The sequence below is a fragment of the Hipposideros armiger genome, unplaced genomic scaffold, assembly GCF_001890085.2.
Source record: "Hipposideros armiger isolate ML-2016 unplaced genomic scaffold, ASM189008v1 scaffold_463, whole genome shotgun sequence".
Classification (NCBI taxonomy): Eukaryota; Metazoa; Chordata; class Mammalia; order Chiroptera; family Hipposideridae; genus Hipposideros; species Hipposideros armiger.
The window spans coordinates 32,123-41,825 of NW_017731813.1; the positions used below are offsets into that span (position 1 = coordinate 32,123).

Sequence of the window (9,703 nt, forward strand, 5' to 3'; positions counted from 1 at the left end):
TATTCCAAATATTTAGAACTTATCCTTATTTTATTAAGTCTCTTTGGTGGTTTGATATGACTGATGTCTTTTGACCTCAGAGTAACTCTAGACCAAGTACATAAATAAAAGTATTACAACATTCTTTCTTAGTAGTATATGTAACATTACCTATCTGATTATAACATTACCTGATAGAAGCTACCCTTAAGAATAAGGAAAAAATAGTTTTTCCTACTTGATTTGTTCTTCTGCCTTAATTTAGTCTCTTACTTCTTTCTTGGATTATTGGAAAAGCTTGCTAATGGGTTTTCCTGCCTTGGTTTTATTCTGTTTCCTCTAAGCTCTCCTCTACAGTGCTTCGAGACTCCTCTTAATAAATGAAATATAATCATGACACTCTTGTTTGAAATCCTTTAGTTGCTTTTCACTGCCTAGAAGCTAAGGTCTGAAACTGTAAACATGGCCCTCTATCACATGGCCCTTTTGCTGTTTCTAGAGCTTTATCTCCATCTTTAGCCACATACTTTTTTTTGCTGCTCATGATAAACTCTTGACATGAAAAGCTTCCTTGCTTTTTATTCATTTTCAATCTATTGCTCTCTTTCTCTTCTTGTCTACTTACTCGGCCACTTTGTACGTCTCTTTCAAGACGTCCCATTCTGCTGTGAAACTTTCCTTGGCTCTCACTCAGGCAGAGTCAGATGAACCCAGCACCTGTAACATGCTGCTGCGAAAGGATTTATCACAATGTAGTGCAATCAGTTGCTAACTTGACAGTTGTCCTACTAGATAAACCATGAGCTTATTCAAAAGTAGAGGTTTTTGTCTATTTTGGTCATCAGCTCCCAGCATACTAAGCGCTCAATGTTTGTCGAATACACTAATGAATAAATCAAGACCACTTGCTCCAGCTTTTCCTGTGATCTTAAGAAATTCACTAAACTTTAGTGCTTCATTTTGCTTATCCGTCAGATAGGGCTGCTGGTAAAATTAATCATTAAGGCACTTGGTAGATGTTAAATGCTAGACAAATTCTAAAACAGCTTTCTTCTTTAAGAAAAATCTTAAACCTGGTTTTGTTAGCCTAGTTTTCCTATATTTATTGATTTATTTCATTGTCATGTTTAATCTGGTAACTTATGCTCCCAGTTCTATTTCCTGTTTTTATTAAGATGTTTATCAGAATTCTTTGAGATGCATGTCACTTGATTTCTATGTGACATGTTAATATATAAAGATTTGTTGGGCTATTCCAAGAAACAATGTTTATTTGTACATGTATTTATTTATTGATTTACTTATCTGAACAAGTAGTCTAGTTCACTATTCAACAAATTACAGTCTGTGCCTTCTTTGTCTTTTGAGATGTTTAATTGACATGCACACTGTGTCCACACTGCACAGATGATGAAAGAACTACTTTGGTAATCTTCCTTCTCCATGATTCCTTCCCCAGTCCTACTGCTGAACCTCTGCTGAGATTTTTTTTGACCTGCGTGGGTGACAAGTCAGACCCAATTTTCCGCTGAATCATTTCAGCTCCTATGTTCACAGGCTGATTCCTTACATTTGTTTCTTTGGAAGTATAACAAAGGTGTTGTGCTTTGTGTTTTGACCATGTACATATGCTTTTGCTAACTGGTGGGAACACTTTAATAGTGATGGAGTTGCTACCTCAGAAAAACGATTTATGTCAGGATGGATCAGAACACAGTAATTTAGCCTTTCCTCTGATTAGACAAAGGTCTACACTAAATATTTTCCAGGCCACGTTGATATATATAGCCAGAGGGTCGCATATTTATTTCTACTCTGCTCAGTTTATATATTGCTATATGTGCTCTATAGTCTGTTTTCAAATAAATGTTTGTTACTGCTACCCTCCAGGTTTCCATTTTCCAGTTTATTTTTGTTTTCATCATTCCTTTATATTTTGTCCTTAGCTTTAACTGTAGTTGAGTCCAATCTTCTGTAATATTGGGTTGTTGGAAAAGTCATGATGCATTTTTGCAACGAAAAACATAGAAAAAATACGTCATGACTTTCCCGACAATCCAATATATATCAAAACACAGAAAGATGGGAGAAATACTGACCGTCAAAGAATATTGAATTTTTAGGATTGATTAAACTCTTTGCCAGGCTACAAATGCCTTATAGGTTACAGTTCTAAGACATTACATTTCAACCCCATTGCAACCCTTATATCTGATTACCAAAAAGATCATTTGTCCCTGGCCATTAGTTAAGATTATTCAGCCAGTATTTGATATAGCTGTATGGAACAGAATAATATCATTTGTTCTTTTAGTGTTTTGAATGAGAAACTTCTTTTGTGGTTTAAAATACTGGCTGCTGTATATCCAGAGACTAAGATAAATATGAATAAGAAGTGTTTTACTTTGGGGGGAAGCAAAGATTTGTCTGTATCCTTTTAATATTGGGTATCTGTGTTAAAAAAAAAGATGCATTTTTTTTTCTTTAGCTTTTGACTTGAATATTTGGCTAAATAGATTTTTGTCTGACCTTTCCCAAGGTATCTCCTTTTTTCTCCCTTTCTTATCAAAACCATTTTATAAAAGAAATTAAACCAAACAGTTGAATCAGCTACTCAGGTGAGGTGAGAATAGTTTGGGTATAAATTACAGATTGTTGTCTTACGACACTTTCCCCATTTTTCTTAAAACTGTAGTTTTTCCTTTTTAGAAGCCAGAGTAGAGGGCCCCTATTAAATCATAGAATTGTAGAGACTTGAAAGGAAATCTAAGTTCATCTCCATGTTTCTGCACATGAGTATACTGAAGTCATTCCAGCTAGAGGAATATTTTTAATTTTTAGAATTCAAAAAGAGAAGTCAATACACTGCCCTAGAAACTCACTGAATGTTTGTCAGTATTTGTTATTAGGGCATTTTTCTGTAATAAGTAAATTTACCTGTGTAATAAATATTATATTTTCCAGAATCTTATCATTAAGGTTACACCAAAATACTTTTACAATTTTACCCATTTAAAGAAAATATTTATTTCTAACATGTTATTTTTCCTGCTTGAATTAGACTATGGTCCAATTTTATCTTTTTAGGATATTCTGGGGCTAATGAGCCATTATCCTAAAACTTTCTTCTCATTGGACGGTAGTGTAGATGCAGACTATGAAGAAGATTACATCAACATCTGTTAACCTTGGGAATTCTCTCAGAAATTGCTTCATAAGCCCTTAAATTATCCATTTCTTGAGTATTTTCCTCTTTATTACAAAAATAAATAATGAGGGGTGTTGGTTAGCAAAGGATTTATGTTTTATTTAACTGGGGCTGTATTATAATTGATAGTTATTCTTCATGCTGTAATTAAAGCACAATTCTTCTTCATCTTTTTTTGTCCTCAAAAGAGATGAGCATAGCTGGTCATCATCTTCTGTATGGAAGTCCTTCATAACGTTAGTATTCAGGTGGTAGAATGCAATACAGAAATGGTCCCTGTGTGCACTATTTAGTTGTGTTGTAGCCACAAACTAACTCCAAATCCTAGCTATATATCACACAAATGCTGGGTTACAAAAGAGATCAAGCAGGAGAATATGTGCAGACTGGCACCGAGTGTATTATTTCTAAAAGATAGCTCATTTCTTTATTTGTAAAATGAAGATAAAAATGATAGCACTTCAGAGGGTTAGTGTGTAGAATAGATGGAATAGTGTATGTGACGGTCATTCCCTCCGATGTACTTCTCTGAACCTTCTTGCAGTTAATCTGCTTCTCACTGATTTTAGAGCTCCTAAACTGTACAGTAAACAGTAAATCTGATGTGAAGTACACATTACTTTTCCTTTCTACCCATAGTTCTCAACACGGGATACCTTTTTGACATTATCTGTGGAGCTCTGAAAAGAAACAGGTATCCAAGTCCCAACCATGAAACATGTCCCACTCATGAAGCTTTTGGTTTCATAGCTTAAGGTGGATCCTGGGAGTCAGTATGTTTTTGAAATTCTACCACTGATTTTAACTATGACATATTTAAATTAAAATAAATACGATATGACGTATAACCAGCGTTGAGATATTGGTTCATACTATACTTATCATATTAGTAATAATAGTTAGATTTATTGAATGATTTTGTGCCATTAATTTACTCAACAAAAATTAAGTGCCCACTATGCAGTAGTGAGCTAGGTAAGTACTATCCATGGTTTCATAGAATTTACGTTCTGTTGGGGAGTAGGTAAGGAAACAAGTTTCTAAAAGATGTATGTTAAGTGCTTTACATGTGTATCTCATTGAATCCTACCAACAATCCTGTAAAGTAGATGGGTATTATTTTCTCCATTTTACAAATGAGGAAACTGAGATTTGGAAAGGCTAAGAAAACTTGTCAAATCACACAGCTAGGAAGTGTTGGAACCTGGTTTGAATCCAGGTTTTTGGACTCTAAAACCAATGCTAAATATTCTGTTGTATTCCTTTTCTCATAACTTTTAGTTACCACATTGCCTAGCTGTTTGATGCTTAGTACATTTATTGGGCTTCTGTTATTTATTTCATACTACTTTAAGTCTGGTTTTTCATTTTTTTCTGGTTATATTTATAATTTACTAGTTGTGGTATAATAGTCTGCCCTTATCCATGGGGGATAAATTCCAAGACGCCCAGTGGATGCCTGAGACCACTGGTAGTACCAAACCCTGTATTTACTATGTTTTTTCCTATACATACACTTATGGCTGCTCTTTGGCATACCTGAATTGCCAGCATCACTACTCTTGTCCTTTGGCGTCATTGTTAAGTAAAAGAAGGGCTACTTGAACACGAGCACTGTGATGATAGCACAACAGTCGATCTGATAACCAAGACGGCTACTAAGTGACTAATGGGTGGGGACAGGGTGTATATGCAGCATGGACGCTGGACAGAGGGACAATTCGTGTCCCGAGTGGGAAGAAGACCGTGAGAGCTCATCACACTACTCACAGTGGTGCGCAAAATCTTATGTGCACCATTAAAACTTACGACTTGTTTATTTCTGGAATTTTCCATTTAATATTTTCAGACCATGATTGACTGTGAGTAACTGAAACCGTGGAAAGCAAAACTGGGGGTAAAGGGGGACTACTGTATGTCGGAAAGGACAGTAGCTCTGATTTTAAAATTCTTTTGTGACTCAGACCTTAAGTTAAATTATTTAACATCTCTGCAATTCAGTTTCTTCATTTATTGAAATGAAAATAGTATTTGTCATCTTGTATTTTGTTTTGAGAATGTAGTNTTTCTGCTTGCATTTTAGTTTAATGTTGTAAGTAACAGTTCTTGAAATTCATTTTTTGTGATTATGGGAGATTAATACTGAACAGTGTTTTAGTTCCTATGTCCAAAGGCTATTGAGCATTGTTATTTCTCAATACAACTATCTTATCACTCCATACACTCTAGCAATGCCAGAAAGAAATGGACTTTTTACTTGGTAATTTTTCTTTCAGGATTCATTCCCGTTTTGAGAAATTTGATACTGAAAAGTAGTAAGTTGAAAAGTCATAGTTTGAGGCCTCCATTAATAAAATATTACCTTTGTGAGTTCTTGTTTTATACCAAATAAGAAACGAGTGGTTGAATTCTCATATGTATCCTTTTTATTAGAGATAGTATGTGATTGATACGTGTTTTTTAATTAGGCAGTAGTTTGACTACCCCAGTTTGATCAAATCCATTGAATAGTTTAAGATTCTGAAACACTTCCATTACAATTTTATTTTTTAAAAAGTGTAATTTTTATAACAGACAAATTCTATATGAGTATGAAACAGGAATGGTTGATGGACAGGTATGAAAGAAAGAGATATCGATTTTTAAATGTATCCACTCAGGCAAGGAAGAGTTCTTGAGTGATATAAACTTGAAGAACAGAAGTGATTTTAGCAGAGGCTATCTAATGGTTTGAAATAATTTTCAAAGGTAGCAAAAGGTGAAAATACACACTATACAGAGATAAAAGAGCTATCTAGAATGATACTTTTGAACTAAATTTCAGAAAAGAAAGAATTAAGGCCAATAGGAAGACAGTGGTAGTCCAGACATGAATCACGGTGGACATAGTGTTCAGATGACAATAGCATGTGTGATGGCTCTGTTGTCAGTAGTTGGGATAAACAATCCTGCCTGGAGGCCAAGCCTGCAGGACCTTTTTGGTGGTACTGGTCTAGTACTTCTCATCTGCTTCTGGTTTATTTTTTAACCAAGCTGTTGCCTGGTTCACATTTGGCTGGCTCCACTTAGAATTCAGAACCCTTGGATTCCATCATATCTTGTGTTTTCCAGGTCCTTGTGTAATTTCATACAATTTGATTTTGATTACTGTGACTAAACATATGTAGGCAAGAATTCGGTTGACCTAGAAAGTGTTTTGTTTCCCCTGTGATTCAGATCGCCTCAACCTCCCAAGTGTACTGGTGTTGAACAGCTGTGGAATAACCTGTGCTGGAGACGAAAAAGAAATTGCTGCTTTCTGTGCTCATGTGTCGGAACTAGATCTTTCTGACAACAAACTCGAAGACTGGCATGAGGTAAAGTTTCTGTATTGCTGCATTTTGGTGAAATGTAGCAATAACCATTGTATTATTGTTTATGTTAAGTAGTCTGCTGAATTCTGGTTCTCACTTGAGATTCCTGTCGTATGCATGTCTCAAGATAAATAACTGACTGGTTCATTTGTTCCTATGGTGATTTTTCATTTAACTTTGTTATTGCTAATTTGTTTTTCATTAATGTGAAAAGCACTGAGGAACTTTATTCCACGCACCAAGAGCTTAATAAGACTACAGAGGTTTGGACTGCCAATAATGAGTTAAATTTTTATGCTATTTCACCAATTTACACATCCTATGCTTATTCTCTACTACTTCAACATTTATTACTATAACTTGACATAAAACTTGCTTGAGGTTGATACTAAGATTATAAAAATATTCTTGTTACTGAAATTTATTCCAAATATTTATAACTTATCCTTATTTTATTAAGTCTCTTTGGTGGTTTGATATGACTGATGTCTTTTGACCTCAGAGTAACTCTAGACCAAGTACATAAATAAAAGTATTACAACATTCTTTCTTAGTAGTATATGTAACATTACCTATCTGATTATAACATTACCTGATAGAAGCTACCCTTAAGAATAAGGAAAAAATAGTTTTTCCTACTTGATTTGTTCTTCTGCCTTAATTTAGTCTCTTACTTCTTTCTTGGATTATTGGAAAAGCTTGCTAATGGGTTTTCCTGCCTTGGTTTTATTCTGTTTCCTCTAAGCTCTCCTCTACAGTGCTTCGAGACTCCTCTTAATAAATGAAATATAATCATGACACTCTTGTTTGAAATCCTTTAGTTGCTTTTCACTGCCTAGAAGCTAAGGTCTGAAACTGTAAACATGGCCCTCTATCACATGGCCCTTTTGCTGTTTCTAGAGCTTTATCTCCATCTTTAGCCACATACTTTTTTTTGCTGCTCATGATAAACTCTTGACATGAAAAGCTTCCTTGCTTTTTATTCATTTTCAATCTATTGCTCTCTTTCTCTTCTTGTCTACTTACTCGGCCACTTTGTACGTCTCTTTCAAGACGTCCCATTCTGCTGTGAAACTTTCCTTGGCTCTCACTCAGGCAGAGTCAGATGAACCCAGCACCTGTAACATGCTGCTGCGAAAGGATTTATCACAATGTAGTGCAATCAGTTGCTAACTTGACAGTTGTCCTACTAGATAAACCATGAGCTTATTCAAAAGTAGAGGTTTTTGTCTGTTTTGGTCATCAGCTCCCAGCATACTAAGCGCTCAATGTTTGTCGAATACACTAATGAATAAATCAAGACCACTTGCTCCAGCTTTTCCTGTGATCTTAAGAAATTCACTAAACTTTAGTGCTTCATTTTGCTTATCCATCAGATAGGGCTGCTGGTAAAATTAATCATTAAGGCACTTGGTAGATGTTAAATGCTAGACAAATTCTAAAACAGCTTTCTTCTTTAAGAAAAATCTTAAACCTGGTTTTGTTAGCCTAGTTTTCCTATATTTATTGATTTATTTCATTGTCATGTTTAATCTGGTAACTTATGCTCCCAGTTCTATTTCCTGTTTTTATTAAGATGTTTATCAGAATTCTTTGAGATGCATGTCACTTGATTTCTATGTGACATGTTAATATATAAAGATTTGTTGGGCTATTCCAAGAAACAATGTTTATTTGTACATGTATTTATTTATTGATTTACTTATCTGAACAAGTAGTCTAGTTCACTATTCAACAAATTACAGTCTGTGCCTTCTTTGTCTTTTGAGATGTTTAATTGACATGCACACTGTGTCCACACTGCACAGATGATGAAAGAACTACTTTGGTAATCTTCCTTCTCCATGATTCCTTCCCCAGTCCTACTGCTGAACCTCTGCTGAGATTTTTTTTGACCTGCGTGGGTGACAAGTCAGACCCAATTTTCCGCTGAATCATTTCAGCTCCTATGTTCACAGGCTGATTCCTTACATTTGTTTCTTTGGAAGTATAACAAAGGTGTTGTGCTTTGTNCATCCTGTTTAGTCCTTTTTCGTGTTCCTTACCACAAAACCCTATGCACCATTCACGAGTCTTCTTATTATCCTTGGTTGGAAATGATTGCCTCCTCTTCTAAATCTTGTAGTACTTTTAATCTATATTGTAATTACCATGGGTTGAACTGTCTTTTGTCTACATAGTCAACATATGTAGCTTCCTGAAGTCAAAGTCTCACCATAGTATAAATTCTTGGGGGCAGTTGATCATGTCTTATATGTATGCAATGCCTAGCCTAGTGCCTTATAAATAATTGATTCTCAATAAATATCTCTTGTATCTGTAAATAAATAATCTTAATGATTTCTTGCTTTCTTGTAGAATTTTAGGAAAGGAAGATGGATCAACCTAGTGGAAGGAGTTTTATGCAAGTATTATGTGAAAAATATAGTCCTGAAAACTTTCCTTACCGCCGTGGTCCTGGGATGGGCGTCCATGTCCCAGTCACACCTCAGGGCCCTCCTATGAAAGGTAAAAATGATGGGACCAAAAACATTTATTTACTGGAGCTTACTTAGGACATTAAACCAGAATGTTGCTTTTTTTTGCAAATAATTTCCTTTATTTTGAATTATGAGTTAAATAGTCTTTCTCCCTTGCTATGATTTCAGTTTTTTGAAAAACCTAAAAGGACTTGTTTTTCTCCAGAATGACCAAAAGGCATTTTAGGTGTACTTGTAGAGCAAGAACAATACTGAGTGACAATATTTCAAATACATATTCTTTCAGGGAACTCAGAGGGTGCAAGATACTACAAGACTGGACTGTGCCCTCAATGAGCTTACAGCCTAATTGGATTACAAGAGACTCATATTTACAAAGATATAACACAAGGTAGTTTGTGTCGAGCCAAGTGAACAGCACAATAATTGGGGAAGAAGTTTAGAAGAGAGTTAACATGATCAGAAAACAGTTCAAAGCTATGACACATGAACTAACCCTTCAAGAATGTAAAGACAAGCTGGCCGAGTGACTCAGTTGGTTAAGAGCACGAGCTCTGAGCAACAGGGTCACTGGTTCGATTCCCACATGGGCCAGTGACGCTGCGCCCGAGCTGAGCTGCCAACAGGTGGCAGGATGGCTCAGCTGGTGAGAGCACGTGCTCCTAACAACAAGATTGCCGGTT

At 35.5% G+C, this 9,703-nt stretch overlaps 1 protein-coding gene across 1 annotated transcript in view; it reads left to right on the plus strand.

Annotated features, from left to right (window-relative positions):
- The window catches only part of TBCEL (tubulin folding cofactor E like), a 91,005-nt gene that overhangs the window by 24,178 nt on the left and 57,124 nt on the right, over positions 1 to 9,703 (plus strand). Inside the window, exon 2 of the mRNA XM_019666170.1 lies at positions 6,404 to 6,543. The gene's annotated coding sequence lies outside the window, so the exon portion shown is untranslated. The remainder of the gene's footprint in view (positions 1 to 6,403; positions 6,544 to 9,703) is intronic.